At 51.2% G+C, this 15,753-nt stretch overlaps 1 pseudogene; it reads left to right on the top strand.

Moving 5' to 3' along the window:
* The first annotated feature begins 14,257 nt into the window (after positions 1 to 14,257).
* On the top strand, positions 14,258 to 15,012 carry LOC119878502 (annotated as a pseudogene).
* Positions 15,013 to 15,753: the final 741 nt, after the last annotated feature.

Here is a 15,753-nt window from a genome sequence, read left to right as displayed (position 1 = left end):
ATGCTGAGCGAAATAAGTCAATCAGAGAAAGACAATTATCATATGCTTTCACTCAGGTGTAGAATATGAGAAACAGCTCTGAGGATTATAGGGGAAGGGAGGAGAAAGGGAAGAAATCAGAGAGGGAGAAAAACCATGAGAGACTCTTTTTTAAGATTTTATTTATTCTTGAGAGAGAGAAAGAGAGAGAGAGAGAGAGTCAGAGACACAGGCAGAGTGAGAAGCAGGCTTCATGCTGGGAGCCTGACATGGCACTCAATCCTGGGACTCCAGGATCACGCTCCAGGCCGAAGGCAGGTGCTAAACTGCTGAGCCACCCGGGCTGCCCAGAAGAGACTCTTAACTATAGGAAGCACACTGAGGGTTGCTGGAGGGGAGGTGGGTGGGAGAAGGGGGTAATTGGGTGATGGGCATAAAGGAGGGCAGGGGATGGGATGAGCACTGGGTGTGGTATGCAACTGATGAATTATTGAACTCTATATCTGAAACTAATGGTGTACTATATATATTGGTGGCTACTTGAATTTAAAAAGAATTTAAAAAAAAAGCAGCTGCACAGGAGAAGACTACCAGTGCTGACCTGCCTGAATTTCTAAGGTGTTTCTCCACATCACCCTGCCCATGTGACCAAAATGCCCACTCCAGGGTCCCACCCCTGTGAGTCTGATTTGGGAATCCAAGCTGAAGCCCTGGCCTCTACATTTGCATAGGCCCCCTGAGGGTCTAGATGCACTGGTCATACTCCATGTGAGTGTTGGTGCTGGGAAGGTGCAGGGAGCTCACTGTGCCTCCCCTAAATCCCCTAACCTCCTACAGCCTCCAGACAGCCTGTTTGTCCACATTGCGATGCCCCCCAAGGGACCACTCAGGTTCCTGCTGGCCATGGCCCCTGCAACCTGGCCATGTCCCACGCTCTCTAGGAACCTGAAGGGCAGCTGGCAGTGTGGCTGAGACTTCATATCCTGAGGCTGGTCTGCCCATAGGGCTTTCAGCTACCCTTCTGGGAATACCACAGAGCTTCTTCCCACCCTAGCCCTGAGCACCCCTGATGTGGTACAGGTTGCAAAGAAATGGGGAAAACAGTGCCCTATCCCTGGGAGCACTCCTGCTGGAGAGTGATGCTGAGGACACACAGTACCAGCAGGGAAGCAAAGGACCAAGAGAAGGGTGGCAGCCAGTAGCCCAGAGACTGTCTCCCGTAAGCCCCCTTCCCCACTCCATCCCAAGAGCACATTTCATGATCTCCATTCTGAGAAATGGATGAGAAAACAAACTGAGGACCACAGGAGAGGCAGGGAAATGGTGTTTATTCAGGCAAAACGGGTAATCACCAGAAAGCAAGTCAATTGAGGAACGGGACATGCTTGAGTGTGCCTACTTTCATATCAAGAGAGGGATCCCCCGTCTATCAGCTCATACAGGGACATTGCTGCATCTGAGACCAGCCTGAGTGCTGTATATGTGCCTTCCCACAGGCTTGTTAGGAAGAAATCTTCAGTATAGTTGTTTCTTAAAAAAAAAATTATTTATTTATTCATGAGAGATACAGAGAGAGAGAGAGACAGAGACACAGGCAGAGGGAGAAGCAGGCTCCATGCAGGAAGTCCGATGTGGGATCTATCCCAGGTCTCCAAGATCACGCCCTGGGCCAGAGATAGCGCTAAACCGCCGAGCCACCCGGGCTGCCCCAAATACATAAAATCTTTAAAAAAAAAAATCTACATGGTCACAGAAAACCTTGCCCTCTTAACCCAATGCCGGGCTACAGTGGTTGCAGAACGGTCTTCCCTGTCAGAACCACTTGGAGAGCTTGTTAGAACTCAGCGTGCTGGGCTCCCCTCCCAAAGCATCCAGAGTGGGGTGAGGCCTGAGAATTTGCATTTCTGAACCTTTCTAGGGGATGCTGATGCTGGAGTTCCCAGGCCTCCATCTCACCTTACAGCCCACCTCCAGCACTGGTTCAGCAGTGCCCTCAATATTGCCCGAGGTCTTTTGCCCTTTCGAGAATGTTCCCTTCCAGGATCACTCTAGGGAAATCCTCCAGATCCACCCACAGCAGATAACTTTCTCTGACTGGTCTTCCCCCTGCAACAATCCTCTGCAACATCCTGTTGCTACTCTATGGAATAATGATCTTGTGGTTTTGCACATACTTACTTTTGTCTTATCTGTTCCCCTTGCTGAGAGCTTACTTTTTTTAAAGGAAGTGACCTTGTTCTTTTTATGCCCAACAGCAAGTACAGTTTAACAGAAATGCTTCTTGATGAATGCATGACTCCATCCTGCCTTTCAGGTCCCTCCATAGCCCTGGCTTAACACTGTTTCATTCTTCTTTTGACTTTCCTTTGACTTACCCTGCTGCTCCATATTGCTTTCCATGTTGTAATAGCATCAGACAGGACAGGTGGACTGATGAACATCGACAAACATAATGTGTATAATTAATGCTAATAGCAACCAGGGTCAGTGCAATAAATACATCCCAAGGATCCAGGAAGTAGGGAATAATGCTGGAATTCTCCAAGCAGACTCTGGGGAACCCTTATGGCCCTTTCACACAGAAGTCCACAAGATCAAATTTCTTGGGGCGCCTAGGGGGCTCAGTCAGTTGAGCATCTGCCTTGGGCTCAGGTCATGATCCCGGAGTCCTGGGATCGAGCTCCGCATCAGGATTGAATTTAAAAAGAGCCTACCTCTCTCTCTCCCTCTGCCCCTCCTAGTGCACTCTCTCTCTCTCTCTCTCTCTCTCTCACTGTCTCACATAAATAAATAAAATCTTTTTTTAAAAAAAGGTCAAATATCTTTTCATAATGATGCTAAGGTGTTTTTGCCCTTTGCACTCTCTTTCCCAAAGGTAGAATTTTCTAGAGGCTACCTAAGTGTGATACCATAGCAAACTGAAATCAGAAACAGGTATGATTATTCATCTGTCTCCTATTAAACTAGACATCTCCATTAGAAACAACAAATACCCACCATTTGCTTCAACGTGGATGGACCTGGAGGGTATGATGCTGAGTGAAGTAAGTCAATCGGAGAAGGACAAACATTATATGGTCTCATTCATTTGGGGAATATAAAAAATAGTGAAAGGGAATAAAGGGGAAAGGAGTGAAAATATCAGTGAGGGAGACAGAACGTGAGACTCCTAACTCTGGGAAACGAACAAGGGGTGATGGAAAGGAGGTGGGCGGGGGGTGGGGGTGACTGGGTGACGGGCACTGAGGGGGGCACTTGATGGGATGAGCACTGGGTGTTATTCTATATGTTGGCAAATCAAACTCCAATAAAAAATATACAAAAAAATACATCAGAGAGAGTTGCAAAACATAAAACTCTTCCCACAAAATTTCATTTGTTTTGTATAGATTTTTTTCATAAAATAGCTTATGTTAACATATAATGGTTTTATTGCTGTCGTCTTTAAATGAGTGAAGTTTTTAATTTCTCACTTTAGATTTTAATACAGCAAATATTGATATGTATAATTCACATAAATAAGAGCCCCTGGGGGTCCTCAATAAATATTGAGTATAAAGGCATCCTAAGAACAAAAAGTTTAAAAATCTGCTTTGATGCTCTACATTGGAATGAAAAAAAGAAAAAATATTCATGGTATATTACGTTATGGGGTGAGATCTTTGCTTTTTTGCAGATTACTTTATTCCCCTCTTGAGGGCGGTGCAGGTGCCACAGAACATAAATTCAGGACGGCAAGCGTGGAAGAGTTTTGTAAAATCCATGCAAAACATCAGATGTTTTCACTAACAATTTCTATGCCTTAATTCAAAAAAGTCTTTTAATTCGTCTTTATGTGGGAAGGGTATAGAAATGGAGTACAAATAAGGAATTATAGCTTATGCTGGAAAACTGCCTGCGATAAAGAAATGGGTTGCATTACACTGCTTGAGCTGCTGTAACCAAGCACCACAAACCGAGTGGCTTAAACAACAGAAATTTGTTGTCTCAGAGTCCAAAGCCAGGATTCCAAGATCAAGGTTTTGGTAAGTGCCTCTGAAGGCACCGGGGCAGAACCTGCTCCAGGCTTTTATCCTAGCTTCTCCTGGGTTTGCAGAAGTGTTACTCTGATCTTTACAATATTATCCCTGTACCCATGTGTGTGTCCAAATATCCCCTTTTAATAAGGACTCATCCTATTGGATTGAACCCACCCCAATGACCTCATTATAAGTCTTTTTTTTTTAAATTTAATTTTATTTATTTATGATAGGCACACAGTGAAAGAGAGAGAGAGAGAGGCAGAGACATAGGCAGAGGGAGAAGCAGGCTCCATGCACCGGGAGCCCGATGTGGGATTCGATCCCGGGTCTCCAGGATCGCGCCCTGGGCCAAAGGCGGGCGCCAAACCGCTGCACCACCCAGGGATCCCTCATTATAAGTCTTTATCTTTGGTGAAGTTCCTGTCTCCAAGTAAGGCCACATTCTGAAGTCCTGGGGGTTAGGACTTCAACATATCCTTTTCAAGGGGATACAATTCAGCCCATATCCATGGACCATGATACAATTTAGAGAAATTATAAAAGAAAGAGGTATGAGTTAAAACCATGGGGTTCAAATCGAGGAAGCTAATTCCATATTTTGGTCCATGGTAATGAGGACCTGAGGTTCTCAAGTCTGAACCTTAAACCTCCTTGTTGTATTGTTATTTGTCACCATGTGCATGAAAATATTACTTGCTAACTGGGTCTTCTGCTGTTAAGCTCTCTGCTGGACCTCACAGATGCCAGGAGGGTCTGCTGGTCTGGGGGAGCAAGTTCACATTCTTTTAAGTCATTCCTGCTCACAATGTCCACAATAGCCAAACTGTGGAAGGAGCCTCAGTGTCCATCAAAAGATGAATGGATAAAGAAGATGTGGTTTATGTATACAATGGAATATTACTCAGCCATTAGAAACGACAGATACCCACCATTTGCTTCAACGTGGATGGAACTGGAAGGTATTATGCTGAGTGAAGTAAGTCAATCGGAGAAGGACAAACATTGTATGTTCTCATTCATTTGGGGAATATAAATAATAGTGAAAGGGAATATAAGGGAAGGGAGAAGAAATGTGTGGGAAATATCAGAAAGGGAGACAGAACATAAAGACTCCTAATTCTGGGAAATGAACTAGGGGTGATGGAAGGAGAGGAGGGCGGAGGGTGGGGGTGACTGGGTGATGGGCACTGAGGGGGGCACTTGACGGGATGAGCACTGGGTGTTATTCTGTATGTTGGTAAATTGAACACCAATAAAAAAATAAATTTATTATTTAAAAAAAATATTTAACAAAAAAAAGTCATTCCTGCTCAGATGATTCAGATGGGGGGAATGATCTGGACTTGCAAGTTGTAGAACCAACTCTAATACCATTCAAAAGTCTGGGAGAAGGGGAAAGTATGGAAGAAGAGACAGAAAAAACAGAAAAGTGGATTCTTGAAAATACTCTAAAACTTGCGGCCTCACAGCCATTTGAAGATACAGCTTATGGTGATGAGCAATGTTGCTAGGAAGCAAATGAGTTTGGTCAGTGACTATAGGGAAAGAGACCCTCATGAAGAAAGACGAACGAGTCAGAAGAAAGACAAACAGGCAGAAATCCCTGCCGAACTGTGCATTGTTGTGATCACAATAGTGAGCTGACCCAGGAAAATAGTTGAAAGTTGACCAAAGGGAGCCAGGAGACTGAGGGACACTGAGCCCAGTGCCCACCGTTCCTCTGGGCACTGGAGACTCTGTGGAGGAGAAAGCCACACCCATGGGCCGCATCCATTGGAAGGAGCTGCATTCACAGGAGGAGTGGGTGGCGCCAGTGACCTTAAGCAGCCTCATGTAACCAACCACTACAGATTTAAAAACTTAAAATAATGCCCATTTATTATGCATAATTGCCCTGGATCAGGACTCAGGCATGGCCTAGCTCTCAAGGGTGCAATCAGAGAGTCAGGTGGCTGGGGTCTTTTATGGAGGTTTTGGACGAGAATCTTCCCAGGTTCACAAAGACTGTTGGCAGAATCCAGTTCTAGGTGGTTGTCAGTTTGGGGTCCCCTTTCCCTTGCTGGATGCCATCCGGGAACCATTCTCCGCTCCTAGGGGCCACCCACATACCTTCGCACATTCATTCCCCTCCATCAACAAACAAGCTTCAAATCACTCTACATTTCCCTTGTGCCTTCAGCAGGGAGAGGGCTTTGCTCGTGGAGCCCCTACCAGAGAATCCTGGATAATCTCCCTATTGTAAGGCCAACTGATTAGTAACTTTAATTACATCTTCCATGCAACTTGGCGTGTTCATGGGCATGACGCTGGGAGGCAAGCATCATGAGACCAAAAGCCTGCCTACCACAGAGGGCAAGCCCGTGTCTCAGGGAATGCTATCTTGGGGTCTATATCTCTCATTCATCAGAGGATTGTTTTGGTTCTGTCCTCAAAATCTCTCCCTCCCTCCAAACTGCTTGCTAGCCACTTTTAACTTGTAATCGCACTAGTTCCTTTAGCAGCAGCTGGAGTTGGCAACCTCTTCCTTGAGGCAAACCACCTTTGTGTGTTTCTCCACAGAATGCTCTTCCATAGCAGCTTTCAAAGGAGTGCCCTACCTGTTATGAAAAGCTTCATTATCACTTGATGCTTGCTGAAGAAGCACCACAAGACATGAGCGAACAGGCTAGCAACAGAGCCCAGTGATGCCTACCCACCCCCCCCCCCACCCCCGCCTTCCCAGGACCTCCTGGCGTCCATCTCTGGGAAAGGGATGCCCTGGGCCTGGGTGTCCCTCTGGGGGGCTGAAATGATCGAGAGGACAGCAGGTTATTTATTTATTTATTTATTTGTTTGTTTGTTTGTTTGTTTGTTTATTTAGTGTACATACTTAGGTTTACTTTTTTCAGATTTATTTATTTTTATTTTTTACATTTTATTTGTTTGTTTATTTACATTTTTTAATTTAAATTCAATTTGCCAACACATAGTCTAACACCTAGTGCTCATCCCATCAAGTGCCCTCCTCAGTGCCTGTCACCTAGTTACCCCATTCCCCCACCCACCTCCCCTTCCACAACCCTTTGTTTGTTTCCCAGAGTTAGGAGCCTCTCATGGTTTGTCTCCCTCTCTAATTTTCCCCACTCAGTTCCCCTCCTTTCCTTTATAGTTTCTTTCACTACTTCTTATATTCCACGTGTGAGTAAAACTATATGATGATTGTCCTTCTCCGATTGACTTACTTCACTCAGCATAATACCCTCCAGTTCCATCCACATGGAAGCAAATGGTGGGTATTCATCTTTTCTGATGCCTGAGTAATATTCCACTGCAAAATACCATGGACTTTTAGGACTTTGTTCCAGTAGCTCATTTCACATGTTACCATGCCATGATCAAGTGGGAACAAAACCCAGAGTTACCTAAACATAGTCCTCCCATCCTTTAGTGGTGTCGTTGGAACACTTTGATGTGGCTTTTCCCTGTGCCCTGAAGTACCAGACATAGGAGGTGCTCCCTAAAGCTTGACAGATGGGATGTGAGAGTGGCGCATGGGAACACTCTGGTAAATGTGTAGGAAAGAGTCACAGTGGCCACTGGAACTTCACAGTCTAGTCTATGTGTGCTGGGGGCAGGGTGGCTTAGGAGCTGTCCTGGCCTCCATTATAAAGAAACCACTTGGTCCTGGATCCACAGGGGGAAGGAGAAGGGACCGTTCCCACAAGTGGCAGGGGCTGCCTGGAGGAGGTCCCCACCTCCACTGCCCGATGGCCCCAAAACCCCTGAGCCCCCACCACAGAAGAGGGACAATTGGGCCCTTTTCAGGGGTGATGGAAACAGGAAATGGGAGCCTTGGCTCTGGTCAAGGCTGGATTAGATAGACTCAGTGGGACAGCACCCTCTGAACTAGGGTGTCACGAATGCCACTCTCACCCTCCCTGTACTTGAACAACAGGGAAAAGGAAGATCCTCTTCCCCTCATACCTATGTCAGCAGCTGGTATACACCAAGTTGGGCCGGGGACAGCCACTAAGAGCCCACTGTCCCTCAGGAAATCCTGGAGAGATGGGGACACAGCCTGAGGCAACGGGCCCCAGCTCAAGCTGTGCCACTGGAGCCCCCGGAGAGGGAGGAGCTGTCCCAGATTCCCCAGGGACAGGGGTGAGGGGACAGGGCAGGGGAGTATCCTGAGGGCTGTGCCTGATAAGCTTTAGGGCCTCCAACAAAAGGCAATGCGCTTGGCTCTGGGTCAAGGAAGCACAGCCTTGGGAACACCAAGTACAATGTGGGGGACGGGAGCTCCCTGTTTCCAAACTGTGTGGTTGTTGTGGGCCAAGGCGGTGGGGTGAGAGGCTGGGCAAGGGACAGGGTCCTTGGCACAGATGCGGCCAGTGGCCTGGCCCTGCTCACCCCGAGGCCCTTGTGGCCTATCTGGAGCCTTCTCCAGGCCTCTTCTAGGGGCCAGTTTCTGCCCAGGGAAGGACCCCGAAGGCCCTGGGACAAGCTGGGCGAAGGTGTCCCCTTGGCCAAGCTGATGCCTATTGGCCCCATGGGAGGCTCCTCATCTCCCTATGCAGCCACACTTGGCCCCCTGCCCGTGTGCCCAGGTCCCCTCCAATTGTAAAGCTATACCAGGCCCTTTGCAGACTTGTTCCTTAGCCTCTACCAGAGAGCCTGACTCCCATAATGGGGTGGGAGTGCAGACCAGGGTCATGAGTCTTGCCTGACATGCACTTCATACCCGAACCACCTATCTGGCTCCCTTCCAACTCCCAGCACCTCTGCCGAGGAGATGTGTGACACTGAGCAAGCCTTTAAACCTACTATGTCCAGGGTCCCCATCTCTAGAAGAGGGAACATAACAAATGCCCACTCACCTCCTAGGTTCCTGTGAGGACTCTTGGAGAGAGAGAAGGCCCAATTGCTCAGCTCAGTATCTGGGATATAGTCGGCGCTTGAAAATGGAAGGTCATGGGCATGGGGGATCCCTTTTCTCCAAGGCTCTAAACCCTCCAGTGCTTTTGGAGTAGATAGCTGGTGTGTGCGGGGTCACGAGTGCTACGTTGCTGCTTGCCCTTGTTTGGCCAGCCGGGATCGTGGCTCTGATTGCCATGTGAGACTAGAAGCAGAGCCTGGGGTGCCGTGGAAGGCAGTGGCATGAACAGTGCCGCAGAAGGTATGGCATGGAGGGCACGCAGGGTGATGATCAGCCTGCACAGAGCCCAAGTGGGCATGTGCAAGAACACCTGTGTCTGGGAACAGTGAGATCAGGACCCAGTCTTAAATGACACAACATGCCCTGGACCAGGGCCAGAGGCCCCGAGGGCACTCAGTGGTCATCTCAGCTGGCTGCCAGCCCTGACAGAGAGAAACCTGCCCTGGCCACAGCCTGGCACTAGAAAGCAATGTGCTTAGAGGGCTTATCCTCCCTCTTGGTGATAGGGGCCATGGCTTGCAAGGAGATGCTAGGGACACAGGGACCCATGGATTTCTACTGTGAGAATGGGAACCAAGAGTTTGAGCCCGAGTGATCAAGTGGGGCCAGGAGTAGGGCAGCCAGCAGTGCTGGCAGCCAAAGTGCTCATGGGAAGGGCTCAGGGACAGCAGGCTTGGCTGAGGAATCAGCCCTGCTCTGGGCTCCACGAGGAAGGGCTGGGGTCTAGAAGACTATGGTGGCCTGGGGAGGAGCTGCGTCTCAAATGATGGGGCTTTGGACACGGAAAGGTTCAGATGGCAGGGCAGGCTCCTGGTCACAGGGTGAGCCTGGCTGGGGGGGGGTGCAGGGCACACAGTTCTTGATGGGTCTCCAGCCACAGGGGAACTGGGCTCACTGCCCAGGCCTGAGGAAGTGGCTGGCAATCACTTGGTCTTTGAACTTTCCCCTACTAGCCCTGGGTAGAGCCCAGGGCCCTGGACATGGCCATCCTGCAGAGAGGCATGAGGGAGAAAAGTGCACATTCATCTCCTTCCCAGTTCTCTTACCATGGAGGGGATAAGACAGTGAAAACCTGGGAGGAGGTAGCTGCTGGGAGCCTCTCTCTTCTGAGCCAGCCCCAGAAGGAGGAGGGCAGATTCCTAGGGCCAGACTTGGGGCCGCTTGCCCAGGGTCCAGGCCTTCTCCTGTCTCCCGTCCTCCACAGAGGCAGGAAAGTGACTGCCCCACTCAATCCTAGAAGGACTCAAACCCCATAAACCCCCAACACATGCACGCACTCACCTCTCACATGTTCACACTCCTGCACATTCTGCTTGCTCACACACTGACACGGTATCACACACTGGGGTATTGTCACATTCACTCACACTCTTACACACTCTCACACATTCATTGACAGTCACACTCGCTCACACATACACACACTCACACCTGTTCAGTGAACACACATGCACAGAGACACTCTGAGTGAGGGAGAGACATCACCCCTCCTCTTGTTATGCCACCCACCCCCCACCAGATCCCGGCAGGCCGGTGGAAATTGGCCAGTTGCCATGGCCCCGCTAAGACACACAGGACAGGCATGCTTCCGGTGGGGCCTTGCCTGAAGAAGGCAGGAGAACAGAGCCCACCTGGAGAGCTCACCCCAATCCTGTAGCACACCCTGATGGGACACATCCAAGTGTCCCCACAATATGGGGCCAAGACCACCGGGCCAAGGAGGCTCAGGCATGGCCATGAACACCCTGTTCTCAACCACCTCCTGCAATCCTCCTTCCATCGCCCATGTGTCTCATTACCCAGCATCTCCAGGAGCCCCTCCATCTGCACAGCCCGTGTCTGCAGCTCTCGCCATTCGACCCAGGTCTCCCTAGATGCATGGTTCCTGCAGGCTGGCTGAGGAGCTGTAGGCCGGGCCTCAGCTCTCTGCAAGGTCCCCGCTCTGGCTCATTGGCTGCTCTGGGGACTGTCCTTCGCATGTACCGTGGGGGTGGTCAGAGCCCCTGTCCCTTCAAAACGGCTGGAGAACACCTGTAGGCACAGACCAAGTGAGCCCCCAGGACTCCCTCACCATTTCCGGGTGAGCAGTACTATCCTCTCCCCGAACACATGCAGGGAAGGGCCCAATTGCTCCTTCTGTGCCCTAAATACTCAATCGGTTCAAAGGCAGAGGGCTAGAGCAGGCTGCCATTGATTTGTGGTGGGCAGGGCCAGGCGGGTTGGGGCAGGTGGTTCCTGGCTCCCCAATCCTCATGATGGACCCTCCAGGGACGACCCTCCAGCCTACAGCATTCGGGAAGGGGATTCCCAGATCACCAGTGCCCTCCACTCTGGGTGGGTGCCCTCCTCAGGTCGCACTGAGGGCTCTGTGACCTGGAGAGATCCATAACTCACCTCCAAGTAGGAAGACACCACTCCCCAGGCCCCGTCTGCACCCCCCACTCATGCCCCACCGGCCTCTGCCTGCTCCCAGGACAAAGGACTGGTGCCTCAGAGTTGGCTGGCAGGGAAGTGGGGCAGGGAGAGGGTGCCCCTTCTCCTCTAGGGGCGACCCTGCCCAGGATTCCGAGTGGAGGGCAGCCCTCCCGGCCTTTCCTCCTTCCTGGCAAGGCAGAAGCACCGAGAAAGCCCCAGCCAGCCTGCCCTCTGTCCCTTGACATCACAGCCCCCCAGGGACCCAAATGTCCCTCAGTGGCCAGACTGTGACTGGCCACTTGTCAGCTGGCAGGGGTAGGCTGATCACAAACAGATGGGGTATCCCCCCACCTCGGAGTCCTGCATGCAGCCCCCGACAGGGGAGTCTGACCTCATGCCCAGACCTTTCTGTGCCCAGCTGGTCCCTGGCATTCCACATGGGACCTCTCTGACCTGTCTGAATGCCCTGAACCACTCAGCCCCGCCCAGATCCTGGGCCATCAGGCCCTGCCTGCCATCTGGCCCCCTCCCTTGAATGTCTAACCTACTTATACCTGGGGCTCCCTGAGTTTCATGTGGACCCAACCAGATATCTCTTGTGCCCAAAGTTCCAGTCACTTGGCTCCATCCAGCCCAGAGGACCGCACAGCACCTCCCTGCCCTGACCATACCCCGATGCCAACTGGGCGAACCAAGCTACTGTTGCCTCCCACCACCTCCCCCAGGAGAACTTTCCTTTGATGGCGCACAACAGAGACACGATGCAGCTGAAACACTCAATGACATTTATTGAAGAGAAACATTTACTGCAACCATTTGAAGGACAGAATGACAACAGAGAGAGGAACATCTAATGGCCACTAGAACCCATAGGTCACGGCCCCGCTCCTGCCACACCTCCTGCTCCTGCCACACCTGTAGCTCCTTTCTGACCTTCATGCTCATCCTCACTTGCAGCTCCTGTGACACCTGCAGCCCTTTCTTTACCTACAGCTCCTGCCTCACCTGCCTGGCCGGCCCTTGCTTCCATCTGGGGCTGCGCAGGGAAATCGGGTCTATCCTGTGAGTCTGAATCAGGAGCCTGGGGCAGAAAGACCACAGGCCAGGGTCCTCCTTTGCCTGCTATTTGTCGGGGGATCAAACTTCGGTTTAAATACTGAGCAAACTCCACTAAGGCGACCCTGGATCCGAGCTCCTTTCTGAATGCTTTGCCCAGCACTCGGTATCTGCCCAGGGGCCACAGGGCAGCCTTCACGGCATCCTGGAATTCCTCTTCCTCACAGTCATCTGGGATGTCCAGGATGAGCAGGGAATGGTGCGTGCCTTGGCCTGCACCACTCATGCAGCACTGCCAATGCCATCATGGATACCTGGCGGGGGAAGGAGCCCAATTGGACAGGGACGCTCACACTTTTGCACCTGTGGGTGCAAAGAGGAGAGAGGGACATTGGTGCCAGACAGCCCACCCTACCACCCCCCACAGTGACCTGGATCTCCTCCCTGACCAATTCACACACTCTATGCTCTGGCTCTTACCCCCACCACATACCCCTCACCTCTGCAGCAAGGAGACCCCTTTTCACCTTGGTCAACGCCCCTGATCTGGCCACTGCAGCCGGAGTCTCTCCCAGTATCATCTGTAACCCCGCAGCCAGGAGCCCTCTCTTTCCTCTTCCATCCTTTCTTTCCTAGCACCTGACCCAGAGCACCCCTGCTCTGCTCAAGCAACCTTAAAACCGGTCCCGTGCCCCCCACACCCTGAGTTGGAACCTCCTCCTCTCCCACCAGCACCTGCCCCTCTGCTACTGGAGCCACCCTCCACAGCCAGGAACCCTTCCCACTCCTCCCCTCCAGCGCCAACTGGGATGCCCCTCCTGCCCTCACTGACTGCCCTGGCAGTGATCCAGCCCTTACCCAGGGTGCCCGGTAATTCTAAGGTCCCATCTGAGCAAAGTCCCCGGTCTCCTGCTCACTGTCTCTGACTCTGCAGGAGTCGTGGAACCACGACTTCCGTGGTGGAACCACCTACAGGCTGCAGGGCGACTCTGGGGGCCACCTTAAAGCCCTGGAGCAAGAGAATCACAAGAACACACCTCAGCTCCGCAATCCAGGGCTGCACAGTCCAAAGGGTCTCCCAAGTCCTTGTTGCTAAGGCCACTAGGGAGACGAGGGAGAAAGATCTCAGCATCTCTGCGCAGGGCTAATGCCTGGATCAGGAGAGCATGGGAGGAGGCATCGATGTTGCCATGGCAATGAGACCTGCTTGGTAAGGGCTTGATGTGACAAGGCTTGGAGCCTCCAGAAGCAACAGGCACACCCACTGCCCTCCAGCAACAAAATATCCCTGATCCATAATTGTGGCCATTGTGTGGGGGCTGCAAACCAAGAGTTAGGAGACAGAGGAACCTATGACCAGGTCCCCAGTACCATTCCGCCTTCACAGCCTGCCCTCATTCAGCCCAGAATCTCTACAGTAGACACAGGTTGGGTGTCCCCATGTCAGGAGCCTCATCACACTTTTTTACACCAAAAAGCCAGCCCTCAACCACTCAGGCAGCCATTGCGTTGGAAAGTGTGTGGCACCGTGTCATGTGAATATAGATTCACCTAACAGCTGGCTGGCCTGTACAAGTCATTGAACATCTTGTGTCCTGAATCTGTAAATAGGCAGTATGTAATAGGCTTTCCTTTTATATAGTGTTGAATTTGATTTGCTGATAGTTCAGGATTTTTGCCATATTCTTCTTGAGGGTGATTTTTCCGTGATTTTCTTTTTTTACATCATCTTTTTATCAAGATTTATTCCAGCTTCACAAAAATGAGTGAAGAATCGTTCCCTGCTCTTCTGCCTTCTGGAAGGGGTTGTGTAAGACAGATGATTTTCGACTGCCCTCCAAATCCCGCTGCAGCCATTGCCGCAACCACGATGCCCAAACGAAAGAAGCAGAATCAGCAGCAGCCGCCGCCACAATAGGCCCCGCTGCCAGAGCAGGGGGAGACTGAAGACGAGGAGGATGGGAGTCCCATCGGACCTCCCAGCCTTCTGGGCCCTCCCCCCATGGCCAATGGAAAGCCTGGTGATCCCAAGTCAGCCCCAAACTGGAATCCACCCACATGTCCACCATCAGTAGAATGGATAAATAAGTTCTTGTGTGTGCATGCAATGGGATACTACACTGCAATGAAAATGAATGAACTCCTGTTACAGGCAACCTGGATGAATCTCACAAACACAGTGTTGAGCGAAAGGAGCAAAGGAGCCAGACAGAAAAGAATGCAGACTCTCTTCACAGAGGTCCTCCAGGATCAAGGGGACCAATGATTCCACCACTGCTGAGCCTCCCACCTCCTCCCAGGGGCAGAGGCCCAATCCGGGGAGGCCTGGGCCCCAGGTGCAGCCCATATGGTCGTGGCTGGTGGGGGGCCAATACTGAACCTCCTTTTCCTGGACCAGGCCATGGGGGTCCTTCCAGAGGAGGCTTTCACAAAGAGCAGAGAAATCCCTGAAGGCTCAAAAGTTGGTCTTTTATCAAAAATACCTGCCTGCCCAAGGAAGGCCCCCAAGTTATGGAAGACAAATCCAACCGCCCTGTCTGCCGACACTTTGCCAAAAAGGGCCACTGTCGATATGAGGACCTCTGTGCCTTCCACCACCCAGGCATCAATGGACCTCCTCTGTGAGACTGTGCCTTCCCATCCAGGCTGGAAGGAGCCCTCTGACCTAGCGGCCATATATTTCCCTGTGGCCCTGTGACAGTTACTGTGAGGCTGTTCCACCCACCACCCTCAGTCAGTGACACCCACCCCCATCTCTCACCTTCCCCATTTGGGGTCCAGAATTTTGTTTCATCACTGGTGCCCAGCGTGTGGGCTTTCTTCCGATCCAGCCTCCAGAGACTCGCCTTCAGGGCCCCACCTTTGCTCTCTTCAACTGCCTCCTGGATCCTCTTCCCCTTCGCCGATTGCTGAACAGGAAACCTCTTTGGAGCTGTTTCTTGTGCATCTGTCCACCCAGCCCTCGGCACTGCCCTCAATTCCTAAGAGCCCTGGAGCAGTTTCCTACCATTCCCTTTTTCTAGCTGCTTGTTTTAAGTCCTTTTCGTGTGACAAACCCTACCCCCAAAGTTGCCAGTTGCTCTGTGAAACTCACCAGGTTGACCTGGGGTCAAGTACGGATGACTGGTGCGGAGTTACTCCCTGAAAGGCCACTCTCCCTGCTTTTGGATTTTGTAGATCATGCGTCAGTAGCATGGTCCCCACCACTCTGGTCTGTGATCACTGTGCTTTGTGAAACTGTGCATCCCGTCGTACGTAGCCTTTCTCAGTGTCCGTGGCATCATTGTGACTTCCCAATACTAGAGTAGGTTTTTCTGCCAAAATGAGTGAGGCTTTTGATGCCCTCTAGACTTTCCACACCTCCCA

This window comes from Canis lupus, unplaced genomic scaffold (genome assembly GCF_011100685.1).
Source record: "Canis lupus familiaris isolate Mischka breed German Shepherd unplaced genomic scaffold, alternate assembly UU_Cfam_GSD_1.0 chrUn_S1671H1865, whole genome shotgun sequence".
NCBI lineage: Eukaryota > Metazoa > Chordata > Mammalia > Carnivora > Canidae > Canis > Canis lupus.
This window is presented reverse-complemented; position numbering and strand designations above follow the sequence as displayed.